This window comes from Protopterus annectens, chromosome 7.part0, assembly GCF_019279795.1.
Source record: "Protopterus annectens isolate FY-2018-M chromosome 7.part0, PAN1.0, whole genome shotgun sequence".
Lineage (NCBI taxonomy): Eukaryota > Metazoa > Chordata > Ceratodontiformes > Protopteridae > Protopterus > Protopterus annectens.
The window spans coordinates 304,675,703-304,701,520 of NC_056739.1; the positions used below are offsets into that span (position 1 = coordinate 304,675,703).

The 25,818-nt window shown below is 39.5% G+C and overlaps 1 protein-coding gene across 2 annotated transcripts in view; it reads right to left on the reverse strand.

Moving 5' to 3' along the window:
- The window catches only part of SLC45A3 (solute carrier family 45 member 3), an 895,193-nt gene that overhangs the window by 227,048 nt on the left and 642,327 nt on the right, over window positions 1-25,818 (reverse strand). Inside the window, exon 1 of one of the 2 annotated variants that reach the window (XM_044076826.1) lies at window positions 22,997-23,170. The exons of the other annotated variant lie outside the window; for it this stretch is intronic. The gene's annotated coding sequence lies outside the window, so the exon portion shown is untranslated. Of the gene's footprint in view, window positions 1-22,996; window positions 23,171-25,818 lie in introns of those variants that run through there. 2 annotated transcript variants of the gene reach the window in all.

A 25,818-nucleotide genomic window follows, 5' to 3' on the forward strand; every position in this document is an offset into this window, starting at 1 on the left:
GATCCTCAATGTAAATCAACTGATCGTTGGTCAGTACAGAAGTGATAGAAAACTAGAAGTAAGCATGGTAGTCATGCACCACTGGAACAGAAAACATTAGAAGAACTAAAGAGCTCTTAGTTTAACAAAAGTGGTATGCAAAGTTATGCAGAGTATTCTGAAAAGATGGCTAATAGCATTTTTAAAACACATTAGTCTCCAGGAAAATAGCCAACAATGGTTTGGGGCCAGAAGGAGTTGACAGTCAAACATGATCTAGTTTTATGAATGGGTTACAGGGGAAACAGGAAGAGGAGTGCCAGCAGACATACTCTACCTGGACTTCAGAAAGGCCTTTGATGCAGTTCCACACAGAAGACTGACAGGAAAACTGGAGGCTTTAGAATAGCCATATGATTGAATCGTAAGGCAAAGTGGGTTGTGATGACATGGATAAGATCAGAAATTAAGAGGGAGTGTACTGAGTCCACTGGATTCCAGAGTGTGTTTTCACACTTATTTGAGGGAAGAGAAATTAGGATAAACCTCTTTCGTAATATCACAAATGGCTTGTATCAACAGAGGATCAAAGTAAGACTAGACTTTGGAAAAAACTAAACAAGTAGGCAGAAGGAAAGCAGATGAGGTACAATGCAAACAAATGCAAAGTACTGAACTTAGACCATAACAATCCAAGTGCAATTTATTAGCTGAAGGAGTGGAATTGATGACAGCAGTGTATGAAAAAGGATCTGTGGTGTTGATAACACCTGGACTGGATCATTGGAAGCAGAGGGAAAAGGAAGTTGCAGCACCAGAGCGCTGGAATGTAGCTCAGTGGGATAGATTCCAGACACCACAAATTAGTTTCCCCTCTCTAGAACACTGGCAACCTCCAAAGACTTGACCCCACACAGTTTGGTTTTGTGAAAGGGAGATCATGCCTGTTAAACTTGGTCAACTTCTTCAAAACAGTCACCAAAGCCATGGACGAAAGAAAGACTGTGCACACTGCCTACCTTGACCTAGCAAAAGCTTTTGACACTATTACCCACTCAGGCATAATAGATAAATTCTCCCAGCTAGGCATCAACCCGTATGTTACCAGATGAGTAGCTAACTGTCTCACTGATAGAACCCACTCAGTCAAAGTAGGGGAAGCTACCTCTAGCAGTAGACCTGTAACAAGCGGTGTACACCAAGGATCGGTCTTGGGGGCCTCTACTGTTTGGGATATACTTTTCTGAGATGCAAGCCAAAACCAGTGGTCTGTGGCTGACCAAGTGTGCAGATGACTGTAAGCTGGGTGCTCTTAAATTCCCCTAGTGATGTGAACATCCTCCAAGAGAGCATTACCCAAAGTAATGACTGGTGCCAAAAGCATGGCCTCAAACTGAATGCCAAGAAATGCATCACTTATCCCCTTTGGGGAAAATGTCATTCCCACTAATTATCACATTAATAACAATGTACTAAGAATGCAATCAGTTGTGAGGGACTTAGGCACCCTGGTTGCTAGCAACCTGACTTTTGACCACCATATTGATTCTGTTGTACGGAAGGCTTTCTACGTGGTCCACCTCATAAATAAGCATATTTCATCCAGGAACAAGGAGGTCATAACATCCCTGTACTCCTCCCTTATCAGACCCATTTTCAAATACAATGTCCCCTTTGGCATGCACCTTGCCAAGCACATGCAGCAGTTGGAGACACCACAGAGGTTCCTGACCAGGAAATTCCAGGGTCTCAAACACCTATCCTATACAGATGGACAAAAAGCTCTGTCCCTCTACTCAGTCTCATACAGACTGCTCAGAGGTGACCTGTGTCTGGCATACAAGGCCATTGCAGACCCAGCCTTGATGGAGTTGCTGCATATCTAAGTCTAAGGAATCTGTACCTTCCTAATGGCATATTAAATGCATTACATTTGGATGTTTTTTCTAGATGTATCTGCCAGAGTCTATGATCTGCATCTAGTACTGAAAAGGGCTTAGCAGTTGGCATAGCTAAGATTACTTCAACTGCAAGCAATGGGTAATACTTTCCTTGGATCACTTAATTCTGATATGGCAGATCAATACAAATGCGAATCATGTTTTGCATTACAACAGTACCTTTGCCAATCACCATTCTGTGGGATCCAATTGCTTCTTAAGGATACTTGAGCATTCCACTTCCTTCATTTTTTTCTCTGTTTTCCTCCAGAGAGCTATTGGAATTTCCTGAGAACATGCATCACTTGCAATGCATCATAACTTCTTGGATTTCTATGCAAGATTCTCTAGGCAAATTTCCTAACCCTATATCCAAAACTGGACAGTCATGAAGGCTTAAAAATTTTCTGGCATTTTCTGGCTGAGTGTTGTACACAGTCACTCTCTACAGTCACAATTTGAATTGTTTTCACCATTCCTAGTTTCTCAAAAGTCATATGATCCAAAAAAGTACAGGGTATTGTAATTCCTATTTTATAGTCAAATGTCAATAGATTTTTGATGCAGTGGCTTAAATTGGTGCCTTAATTATGTTAACAATGTGCACATATCTATTATTTTTTCAGTTTCTTTTAACCCTAATGCTTCATAAGAATCTTCAAACTACTTATTAAACTGTGCAGTTGTGTATAGTTTAACTTCAATATTTTGTTTATTAAAGTTTCAGCAGTCATTACCAACAATCTGACTGTCTGTGGTGTGATGCATTCTCATCCCATATCAACTCTTTCCTCTTCAAGAGTACAAACAGCTCATATTCATGTTTGTATCCAACTCACAAAAGTCTCAGTGTTGTGATGCATTCTCACACCATATCAACTCTTTCCTCTTCAGGAATACAAACAGCTCATATTCATGTTTGTATCCAACTCACAAAATCATTTGAACACACTTGTCTTTTCTTTTACACATATTTGTAAAATGTCTCAGTCTGCCACAATTTTTTCAAACTTGATTAAAAACAGAACAATGTTCCCTGTTATTCTTACACCCACACATTGTTCAAAAGGCTTTAGCTTTAACTTCACCATATTTTCTTTGTATCCAATGTTTCCTCTTTCTTATCTCCACTTTTCCAAAACATTTTCACTCCCTCATTTTTGCTTCATATGACTTGCATTCTATAACGCACCACTCCATCTTCTCAGTTATTTTATCTTTGTACTTGTAATTTCAGTTGCTATGGTTACATGCACAGCAGTTAATACAATCAGGCCTGCTTCTATTAACAGCTTGGTCTTTTTCTTTTGGTTATTTATTATATAACACAAACAGTTCTGTATGTTACTAGCAAATCATGTACCTCACCAAAATCACAGTCTTTGTATCAGTTCATTAGTTCAGTAGTATAACTGTGTGACCCTGAGCAAATCATTTAAACAAACAGCACATCCAGGCTAAGACTGAAAATCTGTCACTTTAGGCAGTCTCCAGAACTGGCACCCCTGAATTCAAAGTTGATGACCAATAAATAACTAAATAAATAACAATTCTTCCCTGAAGCAGATAACTAAAAATGGACTTTAAACTGTAGCAAGATGCTTATGCAAATGTTACAAAAGACAGTGATAAAAATGTAGCTTAGTGTGTTAGAAAGATCTCTAAAGTATCAGAACAGGAACTTGTATTAAGGGACCTCAGCACTGACTGGGGAAACAGGACCAACCTATTTGGCCATAAGCATATAAAACTCCATGGACTTGTCCAATTCAGCTCCAAGTCATCAGGCAAAAGTACATTAGATTTGAAATTGAATTCTACTGATATCAAGAAAATCACAAGGGCTACATCCAGTATAACCCGGTGAACACGCACCTACCTTTTCTTTTGTTGTTCCCCACTATGGGACTGGGTGAGAGCCTTACTATTTCCAACCTGGGAACATTATCAGCCCATGTGATCCTCTGGAAGGTGAGATGCTGGGTTGAGGGAGAAGGGTGGAAGCTGCTTCCACCATAGTCCCCTTCCCCAAACTAACTCCACCCTCATAAGTGGCTTGCAAATTCCACAATGGCTTCCTGTATGGGGAGAAACATGCCTGTTTCCACACATAGCTATCTCCCCAATTCAGTGATAATCTCAATATCTGAAAAGCAAGCCTGGGATTCATCAGCAACACTCAGAAGGTTTTGCTATGCCTAGCCACCTCCCTCCTCCCACGCCGGGTGATCTGACCTTAGCCTCTCAAGTCCATCCATCCTCTCTTGGCTGGATCCTCCAGCTCCTATGCCACTAGTAAAACTCAGGTCACTTTGGTAATCATCTGGTTTTCATCCCTCTACATTTCTGAGTCAAAATCATGCACCTACCTTGGTTATTTGGAAAAAAATGTAAGTTTCCCAGATAACACTAACAACAAAAAAATGTCATTAGCTTTAAAAACCCTCACCTTTCATCCATTTACATAACTAGTTGACAGAACTATACTGGAGCACTTTTATGAGGAAATGCTGCAATCTCATACATTAATATGATTCTGAAGAGATATATGGGTGCTGCGTCTTCTCTAAAAGGTTACAGGACAAAATATAGTACTTCCCTTTTGATTACCAAAAAAAAAAAAACAGCTTACAATTAAGAGGAACACAAAGTCTAAATAACATATTAGGTATTGTCTGAGCACTTCCCTCCACTGCTGTAAAGAACTCAGAAAAATTGAGACAAGGGGGTCACAGATGTTATGTGCTTCTTATTCTTTCTAGATTCACATTACCTAAGTCTGCCAGTCAATGCTACTTAATGATTTCATCGTTTTTGTATACAGATATGTAAGCTTAATTTTTTTCTGGCATAATGCCCCATCCAGTACCACAAATGATGCATTCAAATAATATATTCATAAAAAAACTCAGTTTCATTCATTCTCCTGAACACACTGCATTTTCAAAACTACATATTGCTCACAAGCAAGAAATCAAGAAGTTGTGCTCACAAGTGCAACCTACTAAAACTTTGTCTGTAGAAAATACATCTCCAACCTTCCTGCAGCTTATGTTCTAGCTAATTGTATCATCATTATTATAAACCACAGTATCAAATAACAATGAGTTTTCAGTTTTATGTAGTATAACCACTACATTGCCATTTCACAGTGGTGGTCACAACACTGATCTACAACCTCTTATATAGATATAATCTGTCCACTAGTAAAAATTATGTAAAAATAGTCAAAAGATATCTTCTTTAAAATACAGAAACAAATCCCTTAATCTCAAACGGTCAACATATAGTCAGTCCATGTGTAGAAACTACTATGTCCTTACGGATCTGTCAACATGTGGTCAGTCCATCTGTAGAAACTGCTATGCTCCCTGTGAATAACAAACTGCATCTGCACTGGGCTTAATGACGGATAGAGTGCTGGTGTCTTTTTTACATCTACCTGAGGCATTCAGTACAGCGACTCACTCTTCCCTATTCAATTGACTGAATGGTGCAAATATCACACTAGAAGGTATAAGTCTCAAACATGACAGTCTAAATTGGTTTGACAGCTACTTCCATGTAAAATGGAAAGAAGTTTTATGCATATCTTTCCCGGTGAGGCAGGTATCCCCAATGGTTAGTACGTCTCATTGCTTTCACAATATTTGTCATGACATCTAGTACGACTAGCGCCAGCTAAGGCCGACACAAATTCTTGATAAAAGTACAGTAATGTAATTAGCAAGCTCTTCCAGTGAAGCACAAACGAAAATGCAAGCTGCTATAATCTTGAATCCTGGCAGCATTCCTGCATTCTTCTACATTCAACCTAAATGTGACCAAAACAAAGTAGGTACTGTTCTGTAATGTACGATCTACATACATGGGTAAAGTACATAGCCTTACCTAATATTTTCCAAAATAACTTTGAAGAACAATGCAAATGTAATCAGGTACCTGCATGTTCTGTTGATAATTTGAATTCTGAATTATGCATTCAGGCTATTTAACAAGACTTCTCTGCTTCCTATATAGAATCAAGTACTGCATAATTGAAGAATCTCAACTCATACTTGTTTGCACATTTTTACCTCTAGAAGATCTACCGCACTCAAAACTGACAACTATATCCCTTAACAGAATTGACTATTTATATCAGATTGCCGGAAAATCTGCAATCAAACCACTATGCCTGCAATACACCATGACTGACTGTATTACCACCTTTATTGGTGTGTTCTGAGGCCCCATTGTCCTCACTACAGTTATGCCAGTGGTTTAACAAATATCTCTGGCAGCTTTTTAGCCCTCATGGATGCAGTTCATATGAACCCAATGAGTTATCTTCCCAGAGTATGTTCAGTCCCTTTACTACTTCCTCTCTGGGTACTTTTCTAATATGCCCAGTTGTTCCTATGTATACATGCCCTATCTTCCTACTGTATTTTTGTTCATCTGTAAATGAAAAAACTACTAATTTTTTTTAGACAAATCTAAAACACTCCAAATTCCATCCCTGTTTTCCAGGCAGACACTTCTCTGCCAGCTAAAGAACACAAAGAATTCTTTATTCTTCTCAAGGGCTGCTTGACTTGCCAGATAAGCTTTTTTCTGACATTCATGCTGACCTTTTCCTCTTCATCTCACTTCATTTTTATCCTTTTAAAATTTAAATAACTTCTTTTTATTTATCATTCCTGTTACCTGTGGCTTTCTCACTTCCATCATGCCATTCATCTCTTTTTCACTCCATTTGCGAACAGTATCTATCCAAAACTACCTCATTTTATCCTAAAAGATGTTCAGCCTTATGCAAATCTAATAAGCTGAAGCTCCCCACAATTTATTAACCCATTCTGCAGTTTCAGAGAACCCAAACCTTACCCGCTGCTTCCATTCTACTTCCTCCCAAGTCTGCCACCTGTTCTTATTTTATATCTACGCCCTGCATTTACCTACAGCACTAACATTTGCCCTGACATCCTTTGGCAGGTTGCTACTGCACTGTCATCCAAATCTCGAACAGAGGTATGCGCATAAGGTATGTATCAATGTTTAAGTCTTAAAATAAATGGAGTAGTTTAGGAACTGAAGCAATAGAATGTAATATAATCTATTTCTCTAGGGGACAGGATGAAGGGTGTGAGTCCAGATTTCAATATACAGCTGAGAAGATTACTGCAGTAATTAGACTATGAAATTATTTAAATGCCAACCACTCTAAACAAAAACAGTAAAAGCTAACTCATATGTTTATATGCACCTCTCGGTCTGCTTTTGTCTGTCAGTGAAAGAGCGAGGCAGTAAGACAGTGCTAACAATTACATAAATCATTTCTAGATGGAGCCATGTGGTGCGTTGGAAAGGTGACCATGTGCAACTCAAGTAGCCCAAATTTGAATAGTGGCTTGAGCACTGTAGGGTTGGTCAGGAAGGATTAAGCATCTAGACAGCTACTTCCTCTTTCAGGAAGAAGAATGGGGCTACTCCTCACCCATAAGTCTATGCACCAGCATCTTCTACATGCAGCACTACCCTCTCACTGTCTACAAAAGGAAGGCTCAGTACAAGACAACATGGGTATACTGCCTGCCAGCAGACAGGATTATGGTGAAGAATAAACAAAAAAAAATCTATTATCCAAATATAGCAATGCTGTATCCTATATGACCTTCTAGTAATACAGACCTTACCAGCCCTTTCTAATGTTAACATATGCAGAAAGAATCTACTACATATTGGGAGATTCTTATCTAGTGTGTTATTTAAATAGGGGCTACACCAGTAGCAGGGATGAATAAATGGGCCAATAAAGCGAATGTGAGGTTCCAAGTCGCAATACATCATGCAAGGGAGTAGAAGACCAAGAGACAAAAAGAAATCAGGCTTTGGGTTCATGGCAAAAATTATTCTAATTGACTTGTGTTTTTTTTTTTTTAAATAATTACTGCCTCACTTACCACCCCCAACATGCACAAATAGCCCTGATTTGAAGTTAAAAATGATTACACAATATGTTAGCTAACAGAACACTTTCAAAAGGGAAATTTGTGGAAAACTTAACTTCCTTATAGTGGTGGTACCAGGAAAAACAGAGGGAAGTAAGCAGATTAAGCACCCATACTCAGCCCAAAGTTAAATCACAAAGGAAAGTGACAGGAATTTGATAAATGTGAATAGGATGACAGAAAATAAATAGAAGAAACTGAAGTGGTTCAGAGGTCATACTCCCATTGTCTTTAGGACTGATAAGACTGCGCATAGAGCACCATGCCCATTTCTGGCAATCATCCACCGAAAGGGAGATGCAAAACTGGAAGTCATACAGTGAACAGGAATAGAGGGTGCTGGAGAATGAGGAAATACTTAGCTTTCTATGTATATTCTGTAGGAGACAGCAGAAATAGCAGGAAAGATCCAGACTAGAAGGAAAAAAAAAAGCCTTTTTGTCTTTCAAAAAAGCTTTGTCCTGTCAAGTTAGGATCTTAGCTGCTGAAGCACATCCAAGATACAAAGTATCAATCTTTAATTATAGAGTTCTGACAGAATACTGGTTGAGGTCAAAGTCTTAAACTACTCACAGCGTAAGAGAAGGATTAGTGCATATCACAATCCTACACTGTGGAAATCAGGAAAGTTTAACCCACCATCACGATCATTATGAACTTATGATTAGCAAGAACCGCTGGTTCAAATGGTGGTAAGGTCTTTTTGTAAAACATAACACAGATCCCACAAAAGAGAAATTTGTTTGTGCAGGGTTGTCATATGAAATACTCTTTGTCATAAACTGCTTTTCTCCAAACTGGAATGCACCAGTTGCCCCTGAGACTACGTGAGCAGATCTAGATTGTGAGGAAGTCTGTGGTAATTGCCCTTGGTCAATACCATTAAAAGGGATAACCAAGATTGCCTAGGTGAAAAGGGAGTCCCCACAATGAACTTTGACATTCCTTACTGAACCTTAGTAACTACATTGAGAATCAGTGAAAAAGGATGGCACACATACAGGGACATTCCCCTCAAGGGAAATGAAAATGCATCTGTCCTCCAAGCATGGCTGCAAGGATATCTGGATCAGAACATCAAAAGCTGTCTGTTGTGAAAAGAGACAAACATCTATCTGAGGCATTCCTCACATCTAGTCTAGATCCTGGAACTCCACTGCCTTGAATTTTCACTCTTATGGGTTTGTCAAGGATCTACAAAATCTGTCTATCTTAACAACCTGCTCTGGCTTAGGTGAAGTATGAAACCACCATAGAAGGACAGAGAGTCCAAAGGTGGTGAAGGATTTTCAAGGCGTGTACTACTACCAATAACTCCAGATACCAATATACTTCATGCATCCTTGGACCCCTAAGTGGCTAGCCCTTGCCTCCCCATTAACACCACTCCCCAAATAAAGTGAGACAAATCTGTCAATACAGATTGCACTGGCCAGGGAGGGAAGACAAGAAGTCTTACAAAAAATACTCAACTGTTCTGTCTCTCACTAAAACACTCATCAGAAGAACTGCAGCACTGGCCACTGGAATTCCAAGAACAGAAGGTGCTGGATCAGACAATTTCAGACATACCAAAAAATGTTCCTCATGAAAATATGAGCCCATGCTAACAACAGAATCAAGTCCACAAGCTGTCCAAAAACTATTGTGAATTCTCTGCCAAGACAATTTGCATCCTGCAGAATTCAAAAAACACCCACTGCCTGGTGCACCATGATTTTGATTTCAGAAAAAAAGGCCTTTATTAAGCAGGAATCGATTAAACAACCCAGAAAGGCCAGCCTTTATGAAGGTGCCAAATATAATTTCCAGAGATCATCTTGAACTGTAACAAGGAGAAGAAGGTCAAGATCTACTCTACTAATCTGCAGAAATTTGCAAATCTCCCAAGTACGGGGGGGGGGAGGGGGGTGAATGGCCCGGGTCTGACAGTGGACAGCAACCAGGACAATGCATTGGCAAACATTTGAGGTGCAATGGGAAGCCCACTGGGCAAACATAAATCTGCTAATGTGGACAAGACACCATACAGCTTACAAAAAGGAAGGGACCAACACCATTCTCCACAGCAGCTCTGATTTAGGGAGAAGGAAAAATACGGAGAAGGCAATTTCTCAGCTTTTCTGAAGGAAGAACCAGTTAAAGTACTCTGGTGACCACAATTTGCCAGATAAAAGGAGGGAATGACAAAGTCAACTCCAGTGGGTAAGAAGGTGCCCCCTAGAATGGAGGCTAATGATGTTAACACTGCTACATGAACCCCCTATCAACATGGTTGAGCACTTATTTGTCAGGTCCAGCGATGGACAGGCCTCTTTGCTGAGAGCTAACAACAGAGTTGAGGCACCTTGAGGGGGGACTTGAGAAAGACAGATGCCACTCTTTGGGATATTCATTATGGTATATTCACAGTAGAAAAAGGGAGTTATCCTTTATAGTAAAGGAACCCCTCTTGTTAGGCTTGCCAGAGGACTTACCCTGTGGTACTTTGGTTTAGTTTGACTGGAACCTCCATTTGGTAAACCATTGAAAATAACCTTATAGGGGGAAAAGTAGGGAAAATGAAACATTTTCAACAGTCCTGCCTCCGCTCACTTCTGTCATCCCACTGATTAAGGATCTGATTAGTTGCTGAACAAAAAACAATCAGACTCAAGTGGCACATACATAATATCAGGTATAAACTCATCTGAAAGATTCTGACTTTTTGCTCACCAGGTAATGAAACAGCAATGTCTCAACACAAATTTACATGGACAAAGCTGGTAGAAAAACATACTTTAACAAGTACCATGCTGGACTGAGCCAGTTTGCTTCCCTAATATAATAGGCAATTGTCTATTCTATTGGAATTAACTAGATTTGAAGAAGTCTAAGTCTTTTTACTAGAACAGGGAACTGAAAAAGCAGAAGCAGAATCCCAAACAATGGGGCTTAGAGGCCAAGCAGGGTCAGACATACCCTATTTTTATATATATATATATATATATATATATATATATATATATATATATAATATATATATATATATACATATATATATATATATATATATATATATATATATATATATATATATATATATATATATATACATACATACATACATACCTATTATATATATAAATAAATATATATATATATATATACATATATATATGGTTCCACTTTAAATCATCGAATGTTCAGAACATCGATGTTCTGAACATCGAGACCAGAACATCGATGTTCAGAACATCAAAGGTTTAAAGCGGAAGTGCCAGGTAAGTGAAAATGTATAATTGTGGGTGTGTATGGAGGGCAGCAAGGTGCCCTGCATGTTGTGTGTGTGTGCCATCTGAGTGTTGGCATTGCAGGTAGGGTACGGGAAATCTTCCTTTTAGCGCTACCGCATATAGCGGTAAACGGGAGATTTCCCTTACCCCACTGTAGTACGATCTCAGAATTGGAATATTAAAGTAGGGGGTGTGGGGGGCACAGCATACATAACATAGTTTGTGTAATTTATTTGGTTTTTGTGTGTTTCATTTTGAAACTTCGATTTTCTGAACATCGATGTTCTGGTCTCGATGATCAGAACATCGATGTTCTGAACATTCGATGTTTCAAAGTGAATCTATATATCTATATATCTATATATATATATATATATATATATATATATATATATATAGGATCCGTGCACATCCCCGACGGCACTTTCTGCCGAAGCAGAAATCACCGAACATACATAACCGAAAGTGCTGTTCACCGAAGCAGCACTTTCAGTTATGAATGCTGGTTGTGCTGGTCGCAGTACGGTGCGGTTAAGGGAGAATTCCCTTTTCCCCACTGTAGTGCGACCTTGGAGTAAAAATATAAAAGTAGGGGGGTGTGGGGGGCACAGCCCCCCTGCATAAAAGAAGATTTAGTGTGTTTTTTTTTTTGGATGGACTTAAAGCGCTTTTTTGGTGAAAGCGCTTTCATTAAAGTGCGTTCGGGTATTTTGGATTCGGACTATTGAACAATAAGATCCATATATATAACACTTTATCAGGCAGAACCTGTAAAAGCAGTGGAGAATTAAGTTCCTCTAATGCAGGGATCAATGGTGGAAAGGTCTTCATGACCATTGTCTAACATATCAAAATCTCTGCTGAATTCGGGAGGAGCCAGACTGTAGCACAGGATCCCCAACTAGTTAGGATCCAAGAAAGACAGAACAGTGCTAGAAGCACTAGCAACAGTCATAACCAGAGTGTGCACCCTGTAGTCAACTGTCCAAACAATGGGAAAAACAAAGACTTTTACTCAAAAACACGGTGGGTTTAAAGACTCCCCTACTTTCCTTTTTTTTTTTTTTGCATACTCACTGCTAGTGGGAGAATCCCCAGGGGACACTTATCAATACTGACAACCAGATCTGTGCCCCAGACGTCCCCTGCACCTAAAGAGTTTGGTTTTCTTGTACCTTAAGCAGGCAATGGTACAGCCTCGGAGGATGTGGGTGATCCTCATGCCACATACAGTTGAGATACCATACCTCACACCAAGGGACCTGCAAGTAAAAGAAGGCAAGTGGTCCTATAACCTGCCCATGGTTAAGGCTACTCAGAGTCATAAGCCATAGGCTGAGGCATATTTTGTGTTTTATTAATATGACTTTTAGGTGCATAAGGGGTACATGGTAGGGTTTACCGTATCAGAGTCCATCAAGTCAGGGGACATATTCTCGCTACTTAAAAAAAATTCCCTGAAACCCACATCTAAGTTGCCAAGCCACATAAAAGCATGGATAGCCCTTACCACCAACTGCTCAACCTCTCCCAAGTCCACCCTCAGGAACCTGAGCCACTAAATGAAAATGAGTTATTGATGACACAGACAAGAACACTTTATCTACACTAATGGATCATGTCTTATTACCAGTATCAGGATGCAGCTCTTAAGAGTAATGTTTAGAAAGCTAATGGGTACATAATATAGCAACAACTGATCCTGAGCTTTATCTATTTCTTTAGGTCAAAGGCCATTTCTCCGAGTTTGAAGGGAAATGTTCTTAGAATTCTAAAAATGTAACAGCTTTTATATTTCAGGAAAGTCTGCCTGGAAATCTGTCAAAACAAGACTGTCTTGCTCCAGGTCAGGGCTTTCTTAATTACAAATTTCTAAATGGATCTTGTATATACAATAATTAATACAGGATTTCCTCCAATATTTCCAGTGATCTAAAAGTAACCACCAGATACCAAAACAATCACCTAAAATAAATCTGTAAAACTGTTCTTCATAACTTCTGATCAGCTAGCAAGATAGAAAGTTTGACTTTTAGCCATTAAGTGTATAGAACTGTTTGTTCCTCATCCATAAAATGGAACTGCATTGTAGCACCAAGATTAAAAGGCATCTCTTCTTCTTTCAAACAGGATCTATATTTGAACATATCTGCATTCAAATGCCAGCACATTAAGCAGATATAAACTGCTTAGGGGCATGCTTTTCTATGGAGTTTTAATGAAATGGGGTTAAATGGGGGGGGAATAATGAAAGTCACAGACACACCACAGATTATAACTGTATAGCCTCTCCTCTCAAATGTTAGGTCTGGTTTCTGGTCATTACAGTTTGCCTTTGTAAAACTTCTGATTTCTGGCAGTAAAAGGAGAAAACTTCTATGTTGTCTTTCACAATTACTCATCAGGAAATACTGAGGCAAATGAACACAGACCAGTCAGCATTACACTTATATTCTGTTGTACCACTACAAGACATGTGATCTCCTTTATGAATTAGCACCTCCGTGTCCACTATTCCTATGTCCTCCATTGCTTGAGTTGGCTGTGACCAATGTCACTTGTAAGTGCTACACAGGAAGTTGAATCATTTCCAAGCATGTAGTAGCCAGCACTCAAGTCCATTTCAAAGCCCACATAATAAATACTCCTCCCCAAAGGGAAGCAGTGCTGCAGCACTAACAAACTAGGCCCAAACCAGACTGCCAAGAAGATAAAGCACTAAAGTTTAACTGCCTTACATTCGTGTTACATCTGCTGACTGCTGCTGCTGGTTTTGGGGAGTAATTCAAGATACCCACAATCTTCCAAGTGAAACCTCTGAACCAGCCCTTCTGAACCACTTTTTTAACTCATATTTAATAAACTTTAGTCTGTCAAATTATGTGTTAAAGTGTGACATCAGGCATGTCTCATAATGTTTTATCATTCATAGAGGGAAACCTTCCATAGATATTTCCACACAAGGCTAGGAATTGCATGATTATTGGAGGATACTCATAGTGACAGCAGAGCCTCAGGGATGTGCTCTTGTAGCAGACATTACACAAAATCACAGTACAGTCTCCAAAAAACAGTGCCAGACCACTGTGTACATCCTATGATTATTACCTAATGCAATAGCAACTTAAGCAAGACACCAGTCTTAGCTCCATCCATTTACAAGCTTTTGTTCCTATTTCTGCACATGGGGTCGGGATGTCACATCAATACTGACAATCATCTAATGCCAGTGTTCACACTGCTGGCTAGCTAGCCCTGCTAGGGCTGTTCTTACATACCACACACACACACACACACACACACACACACACACACACACACACACACACACACACACACATACACATCCAATTTAGACTGTCCTATCTACCTATTGCATGTCTTTGGAATGTAGAAGGAAAGCAGAGGACCTGAAGAAAACCCACAAGAGCAGAGGGAGGACATGCAGACTCCTCTTATAAGGTACCCCAACTGGGAATTGAACAGGAGAGCCTCTTGCTGTGAGGCGACAATGCTTACCGCTGCACCATTGTGCTGCCCCTAGCCTCACCTTAACTGTTCACTGCAAATAAATCAGTTGTATGTTACATGATCACTTTAGATAATACCATCACAAATTTACTGCTGACAGCAAATAATAATGCCATCTGTGTTTCACTGATCATTGTCAGTAAAGTAATGTTACATCACCTGACCATTGTGAAGCACACTCCTTTAGACCATGAACTACGTTTGCCACTCTTCTTGTCATTCTCAACAGGTTACTGTAATCAAATCAGACATATGGCTTTCAAATGAGTCAATGTATGGCCTTACACTTTTTCTCTATGCACATTATATTATACATTCCACCTAAAATACCTGTACAGTGGATTTACCTTACTGGAGCTTTTGCAAGATTTTTTTTACTGCTGGCTGCTGGTATGCACTGCTTTATTATTGCTTGTCTCCAAATTTTTATGAGGCCTCAGTTTAACTACTGCAGTAGTTCAGCAGGGTTTACACAAAGCAGCAGCTCAAACTGGCAGTCTGGCAGTTAGCGCAGAGGACTAAAGCTCTGAGACTTTAATGAACTGCTTACTCTGTCCAAAGTACATGGCTTGATTCCTGGTATTTTCATTTGCCTAAAGTGTGACTCTGTGCAAATCACTTCATACGTTCATAGGTGTTTACTAGGCTAACAATCACAAGGGCCTTTTTAAGCCTAGTGATGCATCCCAAATCTCTGACAAGTTCTGGTACCCTTGATAAGTGTAAGCAGGAGTTTGAGAGATGAAACATTTACAGCTCAGATGGCTTAGTGGTAAATTGCTGTGGCTATGGTGTGCAGGGTCTTGGGTTCGAGACTGGTGAGGACTGATTATTTCCTCAGGGCTCAGTCCTAGGACTCCTCCTGTTCAGCATATACTTCTCAGAGGTACAGGCAAGCACAGGAGGACTATGGATGACCAAGTTCACAGATGACTGCAAACTAGGGGCTATGATTGACTTTCCGGCTAACACAGACATCCTCCAAAAGGGTCTCACTGAGACAGATACCTGGTGTCAAAACCATGGCCTCAAGCTTAATGCCAAAAAGTGCATAGTCATCCCCTTTGGAAAAAACAAAGTACCCGCAAATTACCACATAGGTGTTAGCCCCCTAAATACGGAAGACAAAATAAGGGATCTGGGGACACAAGTAGATAGTAATCTCTCCTTTGATAATCACATTGCCAAAGTGGTTAGAAAATCCTTTTATGTGGCCCACCAAATCACAAAAGGGTTTGCATGCAGATCAAAAGAGGTCATTGTGCCCCTCTATGTATCACTTATCAGACTCATCATAGAGTACAATGCCCCATTTGGGATGTACCTTACAAGACACCTGCAACAGCTGGAAAGAGCACAGAAGTACCTCACCAAGAGGATCACTAGCCTCAAACAGATGCCCTATGCAGCTCGACTTGAAGAAACTCCAGCTGTACTCGGTTGCATATCGCCTACTCAGAGGTGATCTCCGACTGACATACAAGGCCATGTCCAACCCAGAATTGATGGACATGCTCCACCTAAAGAAAGCCATATTCCCTCAGGCCACATGCTCTAGGGATCTAAACCTCACCAGAACTATAAATAAGACGTGCTGGAGGGATATATTCTTGTCCCAGAGCCTTCCCATGCTCTGGAACAAGATTCCAATCTACATTATGCAGAGCGCCTCACTAACACTCTTCAAGAGAAGCCTTGACGAGTGGTTGGGAAACAGGAAGTTTACCCTGGGGATCACATCAGTGGATCTGCTGGACAGAGGCACAGGGAACTAATCTAAAGGGGCAGCAAAAGCCAACCCATTCTGGCTAGACTTATAAATGCCTTTGGGCAGATAGCTTAGTACCTACCTATGAATCTATGAACAAGTAGAGGCCTGGGAGATGAACCATTTACAGGTTGGCTCTGTCCATTAGAGACTTAGGTGCCAAGCCAGGGATGAATTTCCTGTTCTCCATCCAATTGTCCAAGTTACATTTGAATTGGGTTAGGGAGGAACTCTGCTTCACATGGATGGGGAGCCTGTTCCAGAGATGGGGTAGTCTCTGGGATACATACCTGTCTCTCTAGCAGATCCTATTTATATCACAGGCATGGTTTAAGTCTTTAGAACTGGTAATTCTGGTGCTGTCTGTTTAGCTAATATGCAGGAGATTCATCAGAGTGGGATCTGGCAATGCCCTGTGTGCCAGGCATAGATCTCCCCTCAACAGCATGTAGGGGACAGAATACAAGGATAGGGCCTTAAGGCAGTCTGCATAGGACATTTTACTTATGCCCTGCATTCTTTTAGTGAGGAACCTCTGTAGACATTCCATTTGTTGGATATGCCTGATTAAGTACATACCAAATGGGGCACTGTACTTAATGATGGGTATGATGAATATCAAATACAGTGGAACAATAACTTCCTTGGACCTAGATGTCATACTTTTGTTTATAAGTTGTGCAACATAGAATGATTTCCTCACTACTGTAGACACATGATGGTCAAAGGCTAGATTACTGTCTATGTGTGTTGACTAGTCCCTGACTACTGGGTCAACTCTAAGGGATGTGTTTTCAATATGATAGTTACCAGGGGTAGATGCTTTCCAAAAGGATACTATTATGCATTTCTTGGCATTTAGTTTTAGTCCATGTCTCTGGCACTAGTTGTTTGTCTATGTCAGCCCTTCCTGGAGAATATCCGTGTCTGTGTGGGATTCAATGACAGTTCCTAATTTGCAATCATCTGCAAATTTAGTCATCCAGACCATTGACATTAGCCTTGACTTCAGAGAAGTAAATTCCAAAAATAAGTGGTCCAAGGACTGATCCCTGAGGGACTCCACTTGTGAATGGCCTCTTTGTAGAGGTGGACTTCCCAAGTTTAATTCCCTGGATCCTGCCTGTGAGCCAGTTGGCTATCCACAGGTGACATATGGGTTTGTACCTAACCGCTTGGGTTTGTCAACAATGCCTGAGTGGGGTACTATGTCAAATGCTTTGGCCACGTCAAGGTAGGCAGTGGGAACCATTCTGCCCTCATCCATTGCTGTGGTGACCTTCTCAAAGAAGTCCACTAGGTTGAGTAGGCATTACCTGCCCTTCATGAAACCAAATTGGGTTGGGTCCAGTGTCTGGAGATTTACTATATCATTATTAATCATTTCCATGATAATTCTTTCCATGGCTTTGCATATAAGACTAGTGAGACTTATGGGTCTGTAAATGGGCCACTTTTGTGCAGAAGGATGACTTTTGCTGTTCTTCATTCATGAGGCATGAAGCCTGTTTGGAGGCTACAGTTAAATAGCAATTACAGAGGGGATGATAGGTTATGTTTCATGTTATTTAAAAACACCCTGTGATATTATCTGGGCTCATTTATGCAGTGTTCTTGGTCCTAGAGAGAGCATTAAGGACCTTTTCTATAGTGATAGCATGGTATTTCCTGAGGGAAGGTTGAGTGGGAGAAAGGGGTAAAGTTGGAGCTGAATTTGTTGGCCACTCGGTTTGTTATATCTTCTGGCTCAGTATAGGCAGTTCCATTTACAATGAGCTCTGCACACAATTGTATATTGCCTTTGAGGTTGTGGACATAGCTAAATAATGCCTTGTAGTTGTCCTTGGCCTGGGAGGTCAAATTTACCTCAGATATGGCTTTGCTAGATTTTATTTGTTCTCTGAGTTGTTTGTTTAGTTTGATGAGAGTACTTTCATCTTGCTGGGTGCTGCACCTCCTAATTTTTGCCATGATTTTCTTCCTTCTGCTATACAGCCTATAGATTTAGTGATTCCACCAGGGTGGTTTGTTTTTTGAATTAGTTCTGTACTTCTTCCTGGTGGGTACAGCTGCCACTATGCAACTACTAACATGCTTGTTTAAGGTTTCTGTGAACAGTTCTGCATAGGCAGCAGTGTTCTCAGGGTTTATGGGGGTTTCAAACTTTGCCAAGTTATCAGTTAATAGCAGGAAGTAAGCCTTAGAGTACTTCCTGAGTATTCCAGGGTTACTTGGAGGCCCAGGTTTTATTCTTACTTCAAAAGAGACCATTTTGTTGTCTGACCTTACCAGAGAAGACATTACACCTGGGGGTTTGCAGCATTTTCCCATATTAGTGAGGACCAGATCTGGTATTGTTGCACCCCTGGCTGATATATTGACAGTCTGGTCCAGGGAGTTTGTGTTTACAAAATCCAGGTATCTCTGTGCATGTATGTTTGGTGTCATATAGGATTCCCAATTAATAGTGGGGTAATTAAAGTCACGCAGACAGTGCTCCAAGGTTGCCATTTAAAAGGGACAATCTAACCAGTAGGCTTATCCCATCACCAAATAGGTAAGATATAAAAAAATATAAAAATAAACAAAACACAAATATATTTTTCTATGTTAGGACAAGACTGTGTGTCACGTGAACAGCTGGTTTCTGTTGCCAGAAGGCTTGCTTTCAGTGTCTTTGTTAATGACATATATGGTTGGATTTCCTTTACAGGAACCTCAGTTTGCTACTAATACCTGTGCTGCTCTCAAATTCCACAATAACTCTGAAGATGAAAAAAATATTTTGCTTCCTTAATTAGACTATCTAATGTACAGAAATTTGTTGGATCTAGCTAAACAACTATAAGAACTATAACAAAAGAATTTTTGTAATAAATGCAAACCAAGAAAGAAAACACTTTAACTTTATAGTTATTTAAAATGAGTTGAATGACCCAACAATGACAAGCAAATGAAGGAATTTTTCAAGACAGGTTAAGTACACAACACACCAGAAATTCCAAAGGAGAGGAAAGGTTAAATGAGATACCGTGCAATTGTAGGTTTATGCACCTGGCCATAGAAAGTGACTTTGCAGCAGATATTAGAGGGGCCCTGAGTAACATGAAGAATGAGTGACATAATGGGACAGAGAATTCTTTAGCACACAAGAGCAACACCAGAGGACAAAGATTCTTGTGGTAGTGTCTGTATAACAAATAAATCCACAAAGCAGAAGTAATAAATTAACCATCCACAGGAATCAAGCAAGCGGTCGATAATACAGAAATGAACACGCGGACCTGTAAAACGAGTCCAAATTTAATAACAGTAAGCGCTTTCACCTTTCGGCTTCAAAACTTCTTTCATCTTTCTTGTGACATCACTTGTCCCACCAATTGAATTTAAGGATTATGTATTTAAATGTTGGTATGCTGTTTTTTAGATGTCTGATGAAGCCGAAAGGTGAAAGCGCTTACTGTTATTAAATTTGGACTCGTTTTACAGGTCCGCGTGTTCATTTCTGTATTATCGTCCGCTTGCTTGATTCCTGTGCATGGTTAATTTATTACTTCTGCTTTGTGGATTTATTTGTTATACAGAGAATTCTTTAGATTCAATGTATGTGTAGAGATAGACTGAATTCCAACCTGACGATTAATGCAGGTCTTGTCCAAGGTGGAGAAGCTCAAAGGACAAAAGCATACAGATGAACTGGATGGCTATCCTGAAACATATAAATTAGGTTAGCTACATCATCAAAGATGGAAAGGGGGTGACATTAACGGGCTTGTAATAGTTCTGCTTGTCACCATCCAACCAACCACAGCTAAAGTTGTAAATGAATTTAAGGTGGGAAGGAGAACTTCTACGCAACTATTACGTGGTATCACTAACAGAAAAAAGGAGCTCCTACCATTCTGGTCAGTGCTATGTCTGCCCTGCGGATATATTATGGTCATTTGTTTTCTTTTAAAATGTCATTACTGGTTTCCCTCAGCACCATATTCGACCTAATTTTTGTCATGTCATATCAGCACCACTTTCCCTCTGTACTACTTAACATTAGCTTCTTCCTGAAGTGGTGTTTTTTACCAGTAACACTACACCATAAATAAACAAATCACTATGAGCAATGGATTTAATGCAGTACTTAAAAAAGAATAAAATACACCTATATTTAGAAGCCACGGCTACATTAACAGCCTAAATGACTGCTGCATCAATAAAACAGGAGGCACAACCCTTCAAAGTCTAGCACAGACGAATCACAGCCAATGTAATATGACAGACCTTTTAACACTGGATTAGATCAGTATGTAATTTACATGAGAAACCAAGCTGGGAAGCTGGTGAAACAAAAGGCACTCACTGGTGCCAAGAAGCATACTAAACAGGTTCCAATTATACAGAAAGTATATAAAGGACAACGTAATGAGGTGGGGACTGGAATTATGGTGTCAGCAGACTATGTAGTTCCAACTCTGGAAATAGTACAAGCTTTGGTGACACTGCCACTGTGGTTTGTGCAAGTGCTGTTACATAATCAGCATGCTTTTCTGGAGAAACACACTAATGTCAATATTTATGTCCCCACCACCTCAAACTGCCTTCTATTGTGCAACTTCTCCTATCCAGGACTCTCCACATCAGAGCAGTAGCTAGAAGTTCTTATGCCCTGTCCTGTTCCACAATCTGGCACCCCCTTAAAAAAAATTGCCCTTCATACTTGAAGACAAAAGAAAACTCTTTCTCCTTTTCTTCTGAACTGTAACAAATTGCTTGATACAGTTTATACCATGCTGACCATTTATGCCATGCTGACCGTTTATGCCATGCTGAAAGTCCTGACTGCAATGCAATAATGTCAATATTGCACCAAAGACTGATTGGTATCTTGCTGGCCATGCCCATTAATACTTTCTACCCAGGGTGGCTGTCCCCTCACCCTACCCTATCTACTTCTTTGCTCCACTTAGGAGGTACTATTAGCACAAAGGGTTCTGAGCCATTCGTTGCTGGTCTGCTCTAAACCTTTTTGTTGCTTCACAGGAAAATAGATATGACAGTTCTGGTTTGGCACAGTTCTGCAGCTTAATACAACGTGCTGTGTTTAATTAGGGTCAGGAGCAGTAGACCACCCTGATGCTGCAGGTGATAATTCAGCTGCAGACCATGTTAGCTGAGCTACCTGAATCACAAATGTTTGTCTCCGTCAACCTGAACCCTACTTGGAGCTCAGCAGAATATGTTCCAAGTAGATCCATATTTGTAACTTTTCTTACTATCAGAAATGCAAACTTAACTTTTTGCCAGCTCATTACATCAGCAAAACAGCTTTCAGGCCTGATCAAAGATCTGACCCCATGGGTTGACATATTTAGATATTTTAACTGACATTCTCAGCATCATTTCTAGCAGTTCTCTAGTCTAAGGTGCAGTATGGTGCAGAATTATGCTACTAAAAAGGGTTGACACTTGGTGGGAGCTAGTGTGAATGACAGTCTTCAGTTGTATAAGGAACTGCACTGTTGTGGTCAGTGCAGAATGAAAAGCATGACCTATGGCATAAGAAACTGGTAAATGTCTTTAGGGAAAAGACAGACAAAGTCTATGTGAGTATCTAAAAAATCACCTTTTTGAGGGTTCATTAAGTGAATGACACAAGGAATGTCCCATTCCAGACTGGAATAAGGCTGAGGAAGGGCCACACTGATAACAGCCGGGTACCTTCCTCAAAAGTTAAAGTAAAGCCGATCAGTTCCATAAGGAACAATGGATCATTATCACTGCCACATCATTACTACCGGCAGTCTAACCCTGCACAGGAGTCCACCAGTGATTACAGGCACATCTGCAAACAGGCAGGGCAAGAATTACTTGAGATACTGTCTTTGTCATGGACAAGGAATGCTGTTAGCTTTCCTACAGAGATAACAGGGGGATCCCACAACTAACAACAGTGTGAACGATGACATACTGACAAGCTTCATCTATAAGCACTAATTACAAAGGTAGTCTGATGTGTCAGACAAAGTTACTGAAGACAAGAAAAATGTACAACATGGAGCAAAAAAGGGAAGAAATAAAATAGTTGTCAGCTTTCAAAAGAGGAGGGTGGTAGTACAAACCAACACAGTAATCTATTAAGTAAAAACATCTATCTATTTTTTAAAGAAACTTATATTTGTTTAAATCTCTTAAACTCATTTTCTGAAAGTTCTCTCCATCTGGCACCTGAAGAACATTTTTAAAAAATAAAAGTAGCACGAACAAAATAAAATGAAGATAAATATTCTCTGAGTTATTACGGGTAAGCAGCAATGTGTTTAATGATGGCAAATTGTACAACCTTAGCACATCAAATGCTGTTCAGGTGACCTAGAAAGACTTTTTTATGTGCACCCTGACAAATTCTTTAAAAACAATAATTGTAAACTTAACAAAATTATAACACCATAAGATAAAATCAATTGTATTTTTTGTCACCCCCCCCCCCCCATGCAGTTCTACAATCACATAGCATACCTTGGTTGAAAACAGTATCGACAGCTGTCAGCAAATTAAGAGTTTCTTCTAGCAACTAGGAACCATTTCCAAGCTTTAGGCACCGTCACACATATCTCTTTTGGTGACTCTGAGCGAAGAGGAGAGGTAAAGAGTTGAACTCACTCATAAAGAATGAAAGAGAAAAAAATCAGAACAGGCTGTGTCACTTTCACAACAGTGGGCCGGGCCTAATCACCTGTAAAGAGAGCTGTTCTGTTTTTCAGGCCCTCCCTTACCAATTTCCAAAAGGAGTATGGAAGAGACAGGAAACATTTCTACAAAAAAGAAATAGCCACTGCATACACAGGTGAACCTTGTAGAAATTACATTTTTATCATTTGAAATTTAATTTGCACTGAAGGAATAGATAGACTTTGGGTTAAGTTTAAGCTAACATGAAGGTAAAATACAAAACTGAAAAGCAGCTAAGTTACTGGAAGCATATTCATTAACGGAATCAGTAATTCTAAGCATTTTTTTGTTTGTTTTTCATTTTCTCCTCAGGCTTTTTACCTGACATTAGTAAGTGGGATGAAAGAAGAAAGGTTTCACCTACAGAAACACATTGCTTATACCACTCTTCGTACGTTTTTAAGCTACATGGCTTAAACTCCAGCATGACACTGGGAACAGGTGAACAATTCTTGGCTGTGAGGAAAAAGAATTTTAGAATCAGTTATTTCTGTCTACAATTTAAGAATCGTTTTTCAAATGCAGATACTAGTCTTCTAACCAGGAAACAGGAAAAAAGTTTCAGACTATAGAATTTAATTCAAAATACTACTGAGAAAGGACAGCATTAATCCTTTAAAAGCCTGCTAACACCAGATGGGGAAACGCCTATAATGTAAATAAAAAAAAAACTTGATATACAAATACAAGTGCAAATTTGCCATGCATGTATGCGTACTTGGTAATATGTTCATCATTTGTTGTTTTTACTGCAAATAATCCCACAGGGCCAAAGGTCCATGTTTTATAGAGATCATATGCTGAAGAAGAGATGCCTATACAAATATGTTTGTTGATGCTGTAGTGAGCCCCATTCAGATAAGAATGCGTTACTGTTTGACAGGCACAGAATATAGACTTCTCCTGACCTGTGTCCTCTCTTTTCTCCAGTTGACACACCATTTCCTCATACTTCCGCTGGAACTTAAATGTCGATATCTTCTCTTTGGGTACAGCATCTTCCTGCACTCCAGTGTTAAAATCTAATTAACAAGATCTAATTCTCACCTGCAAGGCCAAATCACCAGATAAAGAATCCACTAATATAGATACCATGTAGTCATTTTGGACTAACTTTCTGCACTTTGGCACAAGGCTGTACTATACAATACAGTGTTCTACTTCCCTACTGTGTCACCTTAATGACCAGCCTCAGCCAAAGGTTATGCACAAGCCATGCCCTGCAAACTCTTTGAGCCCTAGCCCTCTCACCTCAGTGAGCAACATTCACTCTCCATACAGAACACATACGCATATTAAAATTGAGCTATTGTACAGCAACTTTCACCAAGCAGCTGCCAGTTTAAAATTGGAGAAGCAATGACCCACACATTCACACCTATAGGGTAAGTGAGGTTAAACTCATGGCCAATATGGTAGGCTAGAATAATTTCTAACATGATGAAATGTGATTGGCTATGTTGTTTATAACTTATGGACAAAATGAAACAATTATAAAGGAAATATATTTTCTTCTTCTAATATTTACACAGTAAGCAATGCAAATTTCCTCTTTAGGGTACTGTATCTATGAATATCATTCACGAACAGGTCAGCTCATAAGGTCTACAAAACTATAAGTGACCGTACACCTAGCCAACTGAACGAATCTATGGCAAGGCCAAGGGCTGACAAAAATGCCCCGTCATAATTTTTCACCATAACTGATAGGGTGCTCAATACTGGGCCATGTAAACTTCAAACCTGCCCAAAGAAGGTGGATGCAGGACAAAATGATCCTTTCTTTGCATAGCAGCCATGAGCTATTTAAACAACGAGAGAGAATCAACCACACGAAATGTTGGCTTGACACACAACGCCCAGTGCTTCCCCACAAAGATAAATTAACAGAGCTCTAAAAAAACTCGATTAACAAGTGCTTTTTATAAATACTTGTTCTTATGAATTCACTGTTAGGCAGAATTGAGTTCACAGCTGAAGCTATTCATTTCACAGTGCCATCTGAAGGGTAAAATAGCCACTGTACTGTCTTATCTTCAGCTACCACAACTAATGTGTTTTAAGATATGTTAAATATTCACGTTTTAGTGTTTTTATTTGAATATTTCCATAGACTTGCAAGCATTAATTCTTAATAAAAACTCATTCAGTATAGCAATAAAACGTAACAGCATAAATTTTCTCTATAAAACCTGATGCCAAGTGTGTAAGTATAGTAACAATAAATAAGTCCATAATCAATATTTGTAAATATTTGATGTTTGACTAAAAAAAAAAAATCTAAGAACTTATGGTAAAGATGGGGTTTCAAACGCAAGCATTAAACTGAATGATTGCATAATTAGTGAACCTAGAAGAATGGTTAGTTTTTTGGCTCACAAGTTTTTTGACAATATATCAAATCATAATTCAGTGGCCACAAGTGATACTGATAAGCAAGATGAGAGCAACCCTTTTCTAAGCGACAATTTTTGTAAATATTCATTTCCTTTGAAATATTTCTGTATTTTTGCTATAACTTTATATTAAGATTCTGATACTGTGCAGCTTTTCTCGCCTAGCCGCTGCTGAAAATGGGCTTTCCAAAAAAAAACAAATAAATAAAGTAA